At 41.2% G+C, this 15,827-nt stretch overlaps 1 protein-coding gene and 1 long non-coding RNA gene across 17 annotated transcripts in view; one reads left to right on the top strand and one right to left on the bottom strand.

Moving 5' to 3' along the window:
* The window catches only part of mef2d (myocyte enhancer factor 2d), a 102,012-nt gene extending 91,063 nt beyond the window's left edge, over window positions 1–10,949 (bottom strand). For 15 of the 16 annotated variants that reach the window (XM_044208493.1, XM_044208500.1, XM_044208505.1 and 12 more), the window contains exon 1: window positions 10,817–10,949. The gene's annotated coding sequence lies outside the window, so the exon portion shown is untranslated. Of the gene's footprint in view, window positions 1–8,240; window positions 8,338–10,816 lie in introns of all 16 variants that reach the window. The other variant, XM_044208490.1, reaches the window with a different exon arrangement.
* Window positions 10,798–15,612, top strand: LOC122881845. Its single transcript, XR_006379252.1, has 2 exons — window positions 10,798–10,934; window positions 11,040–15,612. It is a non-coding gene; the product is annotated as an uncharacterized LOC122881845 (long non-coding RNA).
* The last annotated feature ends 215 nt before the right edge of the window (window positions 15,613–15,827 follow it).

Here is a 15,827-nt window from a genome sequence, read left to right as displayed (position 1 = left end):
AGTCAACCTGTCTCATGATGGCCAAAACTCAGCTCATGTTCGCTGCTAGTGGGTGAACAATCCAACGCTTCTGCGACTTCTGCTTCACAAGGAAGAGGAAGGATCAAAAGGTGACGGTGCTATGAACTGTTGGCCATGAAAAGCTAAAAATTCCCACCCCAAGTCCAAATATTGATACTACTGGAAGCTAGGGCTTACTTTTTCTTTGATCAAATAGTATCTAAACCTGCAATAACCGCTTGGGGGCAGCGGGAACAAGTTGTGAACACAACACTGACATATAATCACCTTTTAAAGTTGATATGGAGCACTTTGCTGCTAATGTAAGTCCAATATTCACTCTCTTTTAGCTTTGTTTTGGTTTCTACCAACTCGGCTGCCGCAGCCGAAGACAGCACTATGAGAGCGGTGGGAGTGAACCAAAGTTGTGAGTCGGACAGCCAAACAATGAGCTGAAACTCACTATAAAGCTCCGTAACGAGGGTAGCTGCAGATTCAGGTGATAATTCTCTTTAGGTTCATCACTAACAGAGACACCTTTCATACTGTCACATTGTTTTCACATTGCCATTATAAAAATATCAATTATAGCCACTTTAAATACAATGCCTTCATTAAGGCAATGCTCCTGCATGGCTGAATGGGTTTAGACAATATTTAATATTCAAGTTTTCAAGTAACCTGACTTCCTAAAAAGGTTTCTGGGTTCCAGGAAAAGTTCCTGTGATCAAAAAGGAGTAAAAAGGCATTACTGTTGGCCAGCACCGTAACGCAAACAGGTGAGGCCCCCCCGCAGTTAATCCTGAGTGGGCCCCCTTCCTGCAGCACAGAGCAGACGAACATCTTTTATAGTGAGATTACTAAATCATTTCAAATGCAAAGCAAGATTTAACAGACGACTTTAGAACACTGGACGCAGATTATGGAGTTCATTGTAACAGCTGGAGCTTTTTAAAGGATCACAACCGCTGTCAAGATGATGATCCTGCGACAGCCATGATTGTTGGAGCTGTCCACGATATTCCGTATTTGACTCCTCCTCATTACTCACTGTGGCAGAGTACAGCATGTCATTATCAAAATGATTGTAAAAAGCCCACCTGCCCACTCAACTCAGATTGTTACACAACTGTACTGTGAAGACCGATAGAACAAGCTTTTCCTTTAAAGGCTGAAATATTTTTAAATCGGTTTCTCAAACAGTGCAACAAAGATTACATCAACTGTGAATACAAGTTCATCTTAGCAATAGGACTACAGCATCTGTTTTTACAGCACGTTTATTTTCAGAAGTCAGGGTGGCCAGCCCCGACAGTCTCTTGGTTTCAGTTTTGAGCATAGACAGGGGAAGTAGGGTTGCTGAGGGGGCTGCAGCACCCCTAAAACCAGGCTTTTTAAAAACCATCAATTGATAAAAAAGAGTGATGCAGACTCGCAGCAGAGAGAGAGAGAGAGAGAGAGAGAGAGAGAGAGAGAGAGAGAGCGCGCTCATGTGGACGAGTGAGAGCACGGGAGCGTGCGAATATGGACCGAAGACATTGACGTGATATAAAGACTTTGATCGTGAAGTCTAATGTTACTCTTCTGTGGTTTATCACTGACGTGTATGAACTGCAGACTGGAGTCTCTGTTAACAGGAAACAGACAGATCTGCATTATATGGCCTACGCTGGTCTCCTCTATGAAACGTCTCCATCCTCACTGTGCTGCATTATTATAAACTATGATGGTCGTGGGTCCCATCTCTCGCCCCGTCCAGGCGCTGTCTCTCCTTCTTCATCTCCTTGCAGTTCTCATGCATTAGTTCCTGTTGTTGACTGTGCAGTTGTTGTTGTACAGTATGTTGGTGTTCAAGTTTGCTGGAGTGTAAAACGTTCTCAAATTGTTGTTAATAGCTATTACATATAAGTTATCCTGGCCATTCAAATGAATACAAAAAACATGACTATCGTGCACCATTTAGTATGATGTCATTATGTAGCGTGTCCTTCTCTCAGCACCCCCAACTGTGACTGACTTCCAGCGTCCCTGGATTTGAGAAGGGACGCAGGACCCTGTAGTCGTGGCTACATCAGGTACACTTGGTAATGTGGAGTGGTGCTTTATGAATCCAGGCGGGGGTGGGGCCCGTTTGGACTGCGGTTGCTGTTCTGTTTTGGAACAAAGGCTTACAATGACTGGAATTTCAAGACACTCCCAGACATGATTTAAGTATTTATCATCAAATTTATGTTATATAATTTGTAAGGCCAAACATCTCAATCAAATCACATCTCAGAAAAAGTCCATCTGTAATTGAACTCTAACTTCAAAAGTGAAATATGGCTGCTGTTTGAACGAGTTGATGAAGAGCAATAAAAAATGACTGCTGACATGAAAGTGAGGCACATTTTGGGATTCTATTAAATCTATGAGTCATCTTAAGAGCTGTGCTTATAAAATACTTAAAGACTGAATCATCTGTGTTTGTTAAATATTAAATAAAAAGATTTTACATGGATAATGGATATGTGCATACATGTTTGACATGTTATTGACCCCTTAGATACTGATACAACTATTTTTCTAAAATCACTACAGCCAAATGAAGACATGCAGAAAGACAAATGGCAGTGTACTGCAGCATCGAAAACCCAAAGGAGTTTCTCTAATGATCATCTCAAATAATTAGGGAGTTTTTATCAAATCGTGGCTCCTGCCATCACAACAAAAACATACCAGAGGCTATCTGACGATTCCCTTTCCAACCCTCACTGACTGTTATTTAAATAAACCAACTTAGTAACTCTCAGGGGCCAGATGCTATTCTTAAACACATCCTCCTTACAGACAAAAATCTGATTAGTTTGCACAATGTGCTTTTAAGACTCAATCATTAATTTCCTCAAAAGCTTTCGGCAAAGACAAATAAGCTTAATAAATTTAATTTCAAGTGGTAATCTACAAGGTTGCGTTTTAATTTTGTCTCCATCTCCGTCGCTCAGCACTCACTGCAGCTACCCTGCACTTCCAGAGATCACCTGTCAATCAAACAGCGTGGGTGGATCTGGGATTTTCTTTTGATGAAGTTTAGGTTTCTGTAATTGGTGCTCTTTCTCTTTGTCTCTTGAGAGACTGCTACCTGCAGTTCTTCTTCTGCTTATTTCCAACATCTATTGCATCACTTCTTTGCTGCAGACAAAGTTTCCAAAAGAAAAAAAAAACTACCAGACACCGAATGTTTAATATGTGTATCAAAAAGATTTCAAGAATAAATTAATAGGACAAAAATCCTCAAAGTATTGATATTGATATGACAGTACTGACAATAAGATCAGAAAATAATGTTGAATAATTTGGCTCGTACTGTCGTCATCTCATTTAACTGCAGTAGAAAAATTACTATTTTCAAACAGTATTTCCTAAATGGTTTAAGATCTCAAACACACAAAGTTATTAATAGATTCTGGTGATTTTGATTAGAATTTGACAACAGATTTGTGAAATCATACAAGGTACAATCATTATGTCATCACCGTTACCTGGGCATTCTAATCAAATCTAATAAATACAATGAATGAATCATTGCCCGTCCAGGTATAGGCTGAAAGAAGATTAATTGACAGAAAATGTATCTACAAGAAATTTGATGAATGATTAATCATTTATCATCAAAAATGCCATTCTTCAGCCTCTCAAATCTGAGAATTAGTTCTTTGCTTTATATTTTTGTAAACTGAATTTTTGGGGATATGGACTGTTGATTGGACAAAAGGCATTTGAAGATGTCATTTTGGGCTCCGGGAACTTGTCGTGGGCATTTCTTTCCCCATTTTCTGCCATTTTACTCACTAAACAATTAATAAATGAATATAAAACTAACAGTTTATGGTTGCAGCCCTAATCCTTTGCTTGATGTAACTTTGTGACAGATATGAAGATATCACAGATCTCATTACTTTGTACATTTCTCTGCTAATATAATTAGTACCCAACCAGAAGGAGGTATAGCAGCAATAATAACACATGTGAAGGTTCAACATCAGCTAAAAATGTGTGTGATAGAGAAATCACCCAGCGAGCCTCCAGACTGTCCAGCAGCAGCTGAGACGCTCCCCGAGACTGCAGCCTGTCCAACACAAACACAGCTAAACTAACAACAAACCACCATCAGGCTGCCTGAAGTAGCCTCCATCCTGCACCATAATCAACACTCCACTCACTAAGCTACCACTTCACAGAAACACACATACTTCTGCCCTCCTCCTCCTCCTCGGGGTGGGTCTGATCACCTCCCTGCCCTCTGGACTGAAGACCCCCCCCCCCTTCTCTCCTCTCTATGTGCTCATTATCTTAATTGATGTATAACCCGTAGATCAGCAGCTGATGATGGCTCAATTAAGAGCCTGCTGGAAGACAGGGATTAGTCCTGTGTAAGTAAGGCGGTTTGTTGTCCTCTGGACCCTAATCCTTCACTTCGGCCCCGAGGGTCAGAGCAGGGAGGACATGTTGGCAAATAGCTCCAAACAGGCTACAATGACTTAACAATTACACCATGCTGGGTATCTTGGATTTTTTTTTAGGGCTGCAACTATTGACTATTTTCATTAACAATTAATCTGCAGACTGTTTTCTTGATAAATCAATTTTAAAAAAATCAAATATTTGGTCTATAAAATGTCACCAAATAGTGAAAAATGTGGTGCTGAAAAGTTTCTGTCTTTAAATTGCTTGTGCCCCCAAATATCAAATGCAAAAATTCTATTTACCGTCATATCGATTAATCAACTAATTGTTTCAGGTCTAAAATATTTCGGTACAATGCAAATACGATACCAGAAGTTTGGTACAAATATCTTTTTTTCATGCCTTGGTTTGAAGAAAACATTATATTAAAATTTTAAAAGCTTTTTTTTTTTTACATTTAAAAAAATAACCATACTTAGCTTTCTTAACACAAAGCAGCCACATAAAAACATCCCCCATCCCTCTGCAGTCAGAACAATTTTCGAGGCTCAGTACTGAGCCCTATATGCATGTACGTAGTGGTTTATTTGAAATTTGGAGCACTTTATGCCTTTGGTTCGGTGCTTTTAGGAAGGTGAGACTGATGGCGTTCAAAACTGGGTAAAACCAACTGACTTAACTGAGACCCCTGATAATACAACTCTCTGTCCTCTTCCAAGCAATGTGATATACCAACAGGAAGCAACCCCAAACCAAGGGGCTTTGGGAGTATGTTGTTTCATACCGTTTCATGGTAGACTGAGGTGGATATTGACATTTAATAGAGCAGGTTCTTGTGCTTTGAAAGCCTAGCACATAAAAATGGCCCGAATAAGCAGAGACTGGACGGGGTTTATGCTCAGAAGTGTTCCCAGCTGGTGTGAAAATAAAAGCTGGTAAATTACAGCCGAGCAAAGCAGGTTCATGCTTAGCCAGAAATACAGGAATCAAATGCATTTCAGCTCTCCCCGATTTCTTAAACTGTTTAGGTTTCCTTCCAATAATTAGCAACATTTGGGGAGTGTGTCGTAGCTAAAAAACAATTACATCCATGCTTGCAACTGATTAGTATTTTCATTATCTGCTCTATAGATTATTTTTTTCATCAATCGATTTACTGTTTAGTCTCTAAAATGTCAGAAAACAAAAGCCTACTGCATGTTCCCAGGGCAGTCATCTTCTAATTGTGTATTTGAATTTTTTCAAAATCGAGATTTAGTTAATCATAAGAATAAGAAAAGCAAAATGCAGAAGCTAGAAGATACAAATGTTTGGTATCTTTTTTTGATAAATGCCTAATTTCCAAATTATTAATCATTTGAGCCTAAAGTTCATTCTTGACCTTGGAAATAGCAGTTTGACAAATACTTATTATCAAACACATTTTTTACCATTAAACATGATATATTTTAAGCTTTGCTGTCAATTCACTTTGACAGTTACTCAAAGAGAACAAGGTAATTCCTGGCTGATGCAGCATTTAGTACCAATCCATCCACACTGCCATTAAAAAAATGTCTTACTACATTTTTGCAGTGCTGAACGTGAGAAACCACAAACTGTGATGTCATGTGACTTTTTGTCTCTAATTTGGGCACGTGAGACTGAAAATGAATGAAATCCAAAACTGTAACACGCTGAACTTTTCCACTCCGGTTCAGGCCAAAGAAAACAAACAGTAGGTGTGTAGAGCAGCACCAGGAGAGGCCAATCCCGCCCGGTCTGGTTCCTCCACCCTGCGTGGTGCTTCTCTTGCTGCAAGCACAGAAGGGAGGCCATTTTGAAAGCGCAGTAGGGGGAGAGTGGCTTGTGGAGGTGAGGCTTGCTACTGCTACTTCCCACATTAAGTGGCTGATGGTCTCCTCTTTGTACAAAAACACCTTTGGCTTTAAGTTCCATTAACGGAGATGGAGTGAGGACATTTCTTTCCCTCTTTCAGTGTGCTGGGGTAAAGCGCTGCCCTGTGATGATTGAATCATAGCCATAATAGCAGAAGGCAGAGGCCTGCTGCGCGGCTGAGTTCTTCCTGTTCTCCTCGCTCAGCGTGGGAACAGCCGTGGACAAAATCTGCCCTGGAATCAGCACACAAAAGAGGCCATGAAAGCAACACGGCCAGAGCAGGTAGTAATTGCTCCTTTCTGCTGAAATGCTCCGTCCTTTTGAAAAGGTGCACGTCTTGTGGTGTGAGGCTTTTAGTTTGACAGCAATGAAAGGGGCGTGCTTGTCTAACCCCGCTTACAAAAAGGGTTTTTCTGCCGTCGTGGGACGAGAGCATGGGTCAGCTGCCGGCGAGCACACGGAAAACACATGTCCACTAAGGCTGTTCTATTGTACAAGGTGTGAGGCCGAGTTGAAAAGGTAGACGGACAAATCACTGAGGTGGCAGGAGGCTCGCCCTCCACAACACGGTGGCTACAGTAGCTCAGCTCACCTCTATTGAGCAAGAAAATTTACCACTTTTCTTCCTTCCTTTCTGTTCCTGTTACTTGCTGTTAGAAAACTAACTTTTAACTTCCACAGTGTGCTGATGTCATTTTCTGCTCTCACTGGCTAATGCAGACTGGGCATCAGCGCTGATTAAAGCCCGTCAATACTCAGCCTGGCCAACAAACAAACTGATTAGTGAAAATTAGACCCCAGTTAAAATTACAGCGCACGCCAAAAGTCCCGTGTTCCACTGTGAAAGTCTAGAGGGTCTTGAATAATGAAGAGCTCTGGAAAATCTGTCAGGAAACGAATGTGTCGCTGCTAACTTGCTCTTCAGTTTAATTCAAATGCATGGTTTGGACCTTATTCTATTCCCCACAGACCATCTCCACTCTAGTGTCTCAGCTTTCACAAAACCAGCAGCAATATTTAGGGCTGGTGTTAGGTAGCATTTTATTGTTTAATCTATAAATGTCATAATATATTGAATAGAATAATAAAAAGAATAAATTGTGAAAATGTCCATCACATGTTCCTAGAGTCCAAGGTGATGTCTTAAAATCACTAATTTTGACCAAAAACACCAAAGATATTCAATTTACAATGATACAAAACCAGAGGAAAGCAGCTTCTCACATTTGAGAAGCTGGAAGCAGAGAATATTTTGGCATTGTTGATAAATGATTGATGAATGTCTTAAAGAAATAATAAATTACCATAACTTTTGTAGATTCATTTTCTGTCGATCAACTAATCAATTCATGGACTAATCGTTTCAGGGCTAATCAAATCTGCATATTATAAGTCAATCATTTTCTTATCAATTCTATTTACATTTAGTTTAGTAACAAAACCCATTAATAATTTAAAAAGTAAGACTCAAAGACAACTTAATCCTTTTTTATCAGATAGATTACGTGTTTGCTAAATGGCTACCTGGAGTTCTGGAGCTTTCGATCTTACATGATCTTCCTCAGCAGATGGAGTTTAAAAAGCCTTGTCATCCATGTTGGCCATGTTGGCTTTGGTACTTTGAGGTCAACATGGCCTAAGTGCTCAGGCAAAAAAAATGGAAAATAGAATAAAATGTTTAAAATACATCAAAATCAGTAAAATATAATAAAATAAACACCAGGGATGACAATAATAAGAAAAATGTATTCGATTAAATGGGAAAAACAGATTAAAACGACAATGAAAATAGTCGTTAGTTGCAGCGTGAACACTGGTGCGATTACAGATGTTCGTACATTCAGGCACGCATGCTAAAAGACCTCAAACCGAACTTTTACATGCTGTTACACACAAGAAACTACACTTGAGCTCACCCAGTCGCTTCATCGTGCCTCTGACGGACACTGACGCTCTCTGCACTGCCTGAAGAGCGCGGCAGCTGACTGCCTGTGTTTGCAATTCAGCAGGAAGCTGCAGCAGGAGAGAATGATTGTACTTCCTCAAATTAACAGGAGCAAGGAGGGAGAGGAGGGGTTGGTCCCCACACACACACACTGTGTTTTGACTATAGCCAACAGAGCACATGATGGAGCACATGGCTGAGCTTCAGTAAGAAAAACCAAAACCCAGTCTAGTTTCCTCACAAACTCTGACTCTGAATTTGGAAGGATGTTCAGGAGAATTAATTCCAAGATTATTCTCACTATAAAAACTGTCTCCTTAAGTTTAGTACTGGCAGGGAGCTTTAGTCTGTAGACGAGCGCGGCGTACAGCTTCGCCTGCAGTCACAGTTCTCAGGGACACAAAAGCCCATTACTGGAGCTGAGCCCATAAGTTATCTGCAGCTTAAGCCCCTTTTCACTGAACAAGTCTGGTTACAATATTTTGTTCAATTTATGGATTGTGTTCCCATGTGAGTAAATGAGTGAAGGGGCGAGCCCTCCAGAGACTTAAGAGAGAGACTCTGCCGCATGAATGTAATGTAAGGAGAGAGGTATCAGAGATCCCATTAGCTCTGACATCTTGACAACGTCAGAAACAACAGAGCGTTTCTTTGTTTGTCATCCAAAACCCACGCTCGCTCACACCTCTGACAGAAAAAACAAACCAAAAAAAAAAAAAGGCCCTGATATAAACCTGCCTCCATGGAGAGAAATTTGACAAAACTCACGAGTATTTATTGTGAAGCTGAAATTGAACCGGTAGTGTTTGTGCAACTTCTAAGTGCAGGTCGCTTCAAACGTGGCAAACTTTCAAACAGGCATCAGTTTAAAGATTCTGAGCTTCAAACCAAAAGAAAGCAGAGAGATGACTGAAGGAAAAGGTCCGACGGTGCCAAGTCTAGATTTCTCTGGACCATGTTCTGACTATAGGAGACGGTTCTGATTTCACTTCAGACCTCTAATTTGTTACTTTCTGGAATGCAACGTCACTTTTTATCTTAACATAGGAATCTTGAATCATAATTAGTTCATTCTTCAATCAATATTTACAGTTTGGGTATTTGGAGCTCTGCTTGCACCGAGAGATTCAGGAGCAATTCTGCAGGACACATTGGTGTGTTACGGTATATTTACTGGACTCAAGGCTGCAACCTTCTCCTGAAACATGCAGCCACCCTGCCAAAACTGAGACTCCCCTGTCTATTGTCCATCCCGTCAGCCAGTTCACACCTGCATATTACTTGTCTTATCTGGACAAACACTCATCTGCGGTTACATTGAGCCTCTGAGTCGCACGCGTCCTACTGCCAAAGACTCACAAAGAACCACTAATCTGCTCTCCTATGACTGCTGGGACGCTCACCAGCACTGCACAGCACCCTTATCTGGACTGTCTCCCTCGGGATCTTGTGACACCTTTTTGGCAACCTGGACTTTACCTGCAGGCGCTGCGGAAACGCTCATCTGTCCGTGTTGCAGTACATCCCTCTGCTGCACTAGATAATGATGTAATAGATAACATGAGAGACTTATCTCCAGAGACATATTCTCATTGTCTTGTTGCCCTCTAATCCCAGTCACCTGTCTCTCTGAGATCCTGCCAAACCAATGCTGGATGTGGAAAAACTGACAGAGAGGACATTTATCATTCCATAAAATCTCAGAGTTAACTTGACAGGAGTTTTATTCGGGTTTATTGATGCCATCATTACACGGCTGCTTCCACGAGCAAAATGGTTTCCGGGTTTGAGGAGGAAATTAGAAGTTTGATGGCACTCTCTCCCGGGAGAAAAGCAATTACGCACAGCAATGAGAGCACAATTGTCGGAAATGGACTCATGAAAGAGACATAAAATTATTCGACAGACACAATAGCTTAAAGGATATGAGGAAAACCATCCACTATGTTTCTTTTATAAAAAGGAACACAATTACACCAATCACTACAGGTTTCTTGAGGCAATGACAGCGTTCCCTCTCTTTCTCTGCCCACTTCTCGCTGCGGTGTAAACCTGTCATTTAACGCGTAAACCAAATTGATGGCGCGATAAAAGTTGCCAATAAACTAAACGTGCTTTTCTCAGAGATGAAATCCATGTGCAGAAATGAAGAGAAATCGCGTCAAACCCAGGCTGACACTTGTCGTAAATCGTTTCTGACAGCTCCTAATGGAGCTCAGCCCCGCCGGCTGCGAGATGTTATTTACAGAAGGGCTGCGGGAACGAAACGTGCCAGCAGACAGTGGAGATGAAGCTTTAAGTGCAATACTGATGATAACTTAGCAAACTGCATGAAGCCCCGCGTGCCCTTGACACAAAACACTGAGGGAGACTGAGGCTTCGTAGGGAGCACCGTGCAGAGCCTCGTCGGAGTTACCACAACCACAACACTCCAACACCGGCCCCGCAGCGTCCGGGCGCACAGCTGGCAGGCGGACCGAGCACAGGAAGAGGCTAAATATGTGGCAAACGTGAAATGCGGATACAAGCTGGCGAAGAGTGACTTACCCGAGCAGTGTATCCACATCTGTTTGATGAGACGGGAGATTCAAGCGTCACACTTTGTTGCATTCAAAACGGACGGAAGGTTTTAACGAAGACAAACAGTAACTCTCCGCCGACCGCGGTGCGATACCAATTACAAAATCTTCCTACTTGATGTACAAGGTAACTATTTAGTTATGGCAAATGGTGCCTAATCTATCCTGTGGCATTGCTTTATGATTGACAGGAGCGCGGCCAATGGGCTCGAGCTGTGCGCGCTGCTTCGACCAATCAAATCGTCAGCGCGGAGTTGGTGGAAGGTGAGCGGTGAAGTAGGAAGGGCTGATGGCGACATCATGTGTTAAGGGTTTGTATCCCTCCGCTTGTCATGTTTTGAGAGCAACGACTTTATCTGCTTTTTTAATATTAACCGACTGCAAATCAGAGCTTACAGCTGGCACGGTCGTTTCATTATTGTAAGCTACGTTATAGCCTGCTCCAAGCAATAAAAACATTTTGTACAGTTTAAAAAAAAACAATTATTTAATCAATTATGGAAATTTAAATACAAAAATTATAAACAACTCAATGTCATCATGTAGACCCCTAGAGAAGATATTTAAGTTGTACATTTACCCAGCAGAGCAGATAATAGCGGCCAAATTCTGTTATTTTTCAAAACATAACATCATTCTTCGCTCAGTTTAGGTCGATAGATGTTTCATGTTGTAAATGCGTGATTCAAAATGTGACGCTTTACTTTCCCTCGGTGCTACATGAGCGATGCTGTGCGAGCCCCGCCGCCCTACTTTATCTGTTCACGGCGGAGGAACACTATGTTTACAGTGAGCGGAATGGTGACGTACAGTGTCGGATACAGTCAGTGTGGCGCATGAGGCAGAGCAGCTACACATGCACAGACATTTACTTTAGAGGACGTACAGATTCTATTTTATACCTTTTCACTATTTCCAGTTTCTTCTGTATGTGCGTTAGGCTACGTCATGTTACGTCAGTGTGAAGGAAACAGCTTGGCTGGGAGACTGAAAGTAATCCACGGCTCGTGCATGAGATGATTTTATTTTGGCTCAAAATTGAAAGTAGTGGAGGAGAAGCCAGAGAGTCCAACACATGCAGAGTTGGTTCAGTATTTATTTGAACACCTCTCATACAAGAAATGCATCCAAAGGGCTGTACCTTAAACAAATAAATAAAACAATTACATGTGAAGACAAAATGGAGATAAAGATTAGTAAGATGTGTAAAAGGCATAATAAGAAGTAAGTAGGCAACTATATTTTCAGATATATACAAAAAAAAAGGTATGTACAATTTACTGACTCAGCAAATACCTAATAATTATCGCTATTTATCTTTAAAGTAGGGCTGCTTAAATGCTTCATCTTGCTCTGATGATCAATAAAGTAATTGCTGAAATGAAAAACTAAGATAAAATATTGAGATATTGCTCTCGTTTACAGTACAGTGTTGTTGATTATGCAACTTCCCAATTCACACACGTTGCGTTAAACAGTTTCGACTGCATGGCCAATGAATACACAGTCCAACCTGCAGTGGTGGAAGCAGTAGGCTACTTAGCAATGCAACAATTTAAAAGTACTCCATGACAAGTCTTGGCCCTGCATTCAGACTCCGTACAGAAGTACTTTCATTAAAATGTACTTTAGGTACCAAAAGTAGAAGTTGTCCCCTGTGATTGATATATTATTATATATGACATTATTAATACTGATGCAATCATGTGTAAGCAACATTTTACTGTTGCAGCTGCTCGAGGTGGAGCTAGTTTTAGTCCTGTGGTTCCCAAACTGGGGTTCCCCCCCCCCCATTTTTTTTACACTTCCCTAACGTTTGTGTTTTTTGTTGTGAAATATTGGACAGTTTGAAGAGTCATTTTAATGACACCGCATGAGAAGTTCAGAAGAGAAATGTCACTTTGGTGGAAATGCTAACAACTCATAGACATCTGAAAACTGAAATCTGACAAGAACACTGCTTTTTTTTGGAAGGGGCCACAATCCAAAAATGCTGGGATTTAATCTTTGACAATGTGTTGTATTTTATATGGTTATCATGCAGTATGTTTTTGTATGTACACATCTTAATATGCAAAGTAACCAGTAACTCCAGCAGTCAGATTAATAATAACTAAATAAATATTTCCCTCTGAAATGTAGTGGAGTAGAAGTACAAAGTAGCAGAAAAAGAAATACTTTAAAGTACAGTACTGGAGTAAAAGTACTTAGTTACTTTCCACCACTGCTAACTTGTAAGCTTGTACTCGGCTGCACACATTTGCAATGCTGGATCCATGACAGTATTCTTGTCTAACACATACATTATGTGCAGAATTTGACCTCAGGTCAAAGCCTAAAAGGGAACTGAAAGATGACACTAGTTGCATCAGGGAGATGATGTATTAAAAAGTAACACAGCAAACTAGAACACATGGTACTTGAGATAGAGAACCACTTCCACCCCCAAAGTTGAATCTAATAAAGGATTTAAAGTCAGGTCAAGAGTCCCTATAAAATATAAAAAAAAAAGACTTTGGTAGGACAACAAAAATCAGACCACAATACTGGAAACGGACAAACAAGGTATATGAAGAGTTCAAATATTCAGCAGACGCATGCCTGAGTGTGATGTGTTCACGGAGGGAACGTGCCACGCGGTCTGGACTGCCCTGTCACTTTCAGAAGGAATATAACAAATGGAAACAGCAGCACACAGCAGGGAACGCACAGCTGACTCAAGGAATGACACTCATGCAGTTTACAGCTGGAATATGCAACGTTTCTGACATCACAAGGAAAACCCTTTGACTGCCTGAAATCAGATTTTTAAAATGTTTTATGATGTTTTGGGTGTACTGATAATTGTGGGCGTAGCCTTCAAGGCGAGGCAGGGGGCTTTAGCTCAGTCTCAGGACACAAGTGACACCTTATCAGTATGATTGATAATATCTGAACCTGACTGCTGAGGGAGAAAAGGGCAGGGAAAACATTATATTTCCTGCTGTAACGGGGAAAAGCTAAATGTTGTGACACTGGAAGTCTCACTGATTTGTTAATGAAGTAGATGAAGAACGAGGGAGAACCGAGAGTAATGAAGTAAGTAGTAGTAGTAGTAGTAGTAGGCTAGTAGTAGTGTTGACATCAGCTCAGACACAGACACAGAGACAGGGAGTGACACAGAGAGATTACACAGTGTTTTCTGCTTTACATAAGAAGCTTATGTGATGTGCGAGAGAATTGCAGCAGTCAGATGGACGTCCCGCTGTCTTCCTCTCATGCCGTCCTGTCCGTACAGCTGGGTAGTGCAGTGGTCAGCCACTTGGCCCCCGGGGTCAGGGAAATTCCACGGGAAAAATGACAACAAACATCCAGGTCAGAGTTGGGAGCAAAAGAAAAACAGGAAACAGAGGCCCCGTCCATGGCAGGACTAGCACCGTACTCAGAGCTACTGATCCGGCTGCTGGTCAAGTTATTGCTTCATAGAGCACAGATCCCACTGCAATGACACAAATAGTTTCTTTTTTGTTTGAAACAATGTCAGCCCAGGACTTTTCATTCAGCCCAATCAATAACTACAGTTTGGCGCCCCCTGTTGAAGCATTGCTGAAACATTTAGCTTTATGAACAGCAGTTCATTGAGTACAAGACATTGTTTTCATGTCATAATCAATTTTCCAAGATTAAGAGCCGCTTCGTTGTGCTGCTGAGAAAATGTTCTAATGGTGTGTTCTTTCATATATGCCACTGATTTCCATATGAGGTCAAACAAAGAGCCTGAGGGCTGAATATGTTTGCAATAAAAAACCGTTTGGAGCAGTTTTAGAGTGCTGCTTCAGTGTTACCTATCATGTTATCTTCATTTAGTCTACTTTTGGTCTGGGACTGTCTTTATTTCCAGTGAGGGGAAATCTTACTGCCCCAGCATGCACTAATATTTTAGACAACAGTGTTCTTCCAACTTTGTGTCAACAGTTTGTGTTTGTCCCTTTCCTGTTCCAACATGAGCCCTGATCTCAGCCCCATCCAACACCTTTGGGATGAACTGGGACGCCAACTGCGAGCCAGACCTTTTCACCAACATCAGTGTTGGACCTCACTGACGATCTTGTGGCTGAATGGGAGCAAATCCCTGCAGAGAGGTTACAAAATCTGCTGGAAAGAGTGAACCCAGAAGAGTGGAGGCTGTTAGAGCAACACATTAATGCCCATGGTGTCGGAATCACATGTTCAGCTGTCAAATATGACGTAATGTTCGGGATGGTGTCCACATGCTTTTGGCCAAGTACTGTATCAAATATTCTTAATTGTGATAGAAAAATTGAGCATCTTGAAATTCTGATAATACGTTTTCTCTTACTAAACACAATATTTCAGTGTCTCTAAAATATCCACATGGTATTTTCTACATGGTACTTTTATTACTTGAGCTCATGTTTGTGCCTTCTGCAGCTCTGGGATGAACAACAGGCTCAGCTGGTCATATGTAGTTCACAGATATAAACAGGAACTCAGTAACCCCACTATTGTCCTTCAGCCTGAATGTTCAGCTCACAGTGCTCTGGAAGATTGCTAATGGCTTCGTGAGGGCGTGAGGTCACGACGGCTGGAGACTGCAAAAATGACCCGTTGTTATGCAATCAAGTGGAGATGCATTTTGAATGAAATGCTGATGTGAAGAATACTGGGAGCCGCTCCATGTTTGTGCAGTAACTCCGAATGTTCAACCTTAGAGTTTACAGGCTGCATGACATCTTGACAGAACGATAAATAATCTTCTAAGCACTTTTGATGTTGTTGAGGTTGCATAATATATTTTTTGAGTGCTGCATAAAATCACAATATATGATGTGCTGTTCAAAAAGGAAGAGGAAAATCTGAATCAGAATCAGAAATACTTTATTGATCCCCGAGGGGAAATTCTTTTGTTACAGCTGCTCACTGTCACGTCAGTGCACACAGGGATAGAAGTACTGAGCAAAAAATATAATACACTATAA

The sequence above is a fragment of the Siniperca chuatsi genome, linkage group LG9, assembly GCF_020085105.1.
Source record: "Siniperca chuatsi isolate FFG_IHB_CAS linkage group LG9, ASM2008510v1, whole genome shotgun sequence".
In the NCBI taxonomy this organism is placed as follows: Eukaryota; Metazoa; Chordata; class Actinopteri; order Centrarchiformes; family Sinipercidae; genus Siniperca; species Siniperca chuatsi.
Note: the sequence above shows the minus strand (reverse complement) of the source record. Positions and strands in the feature narration are given on the sequence as shown.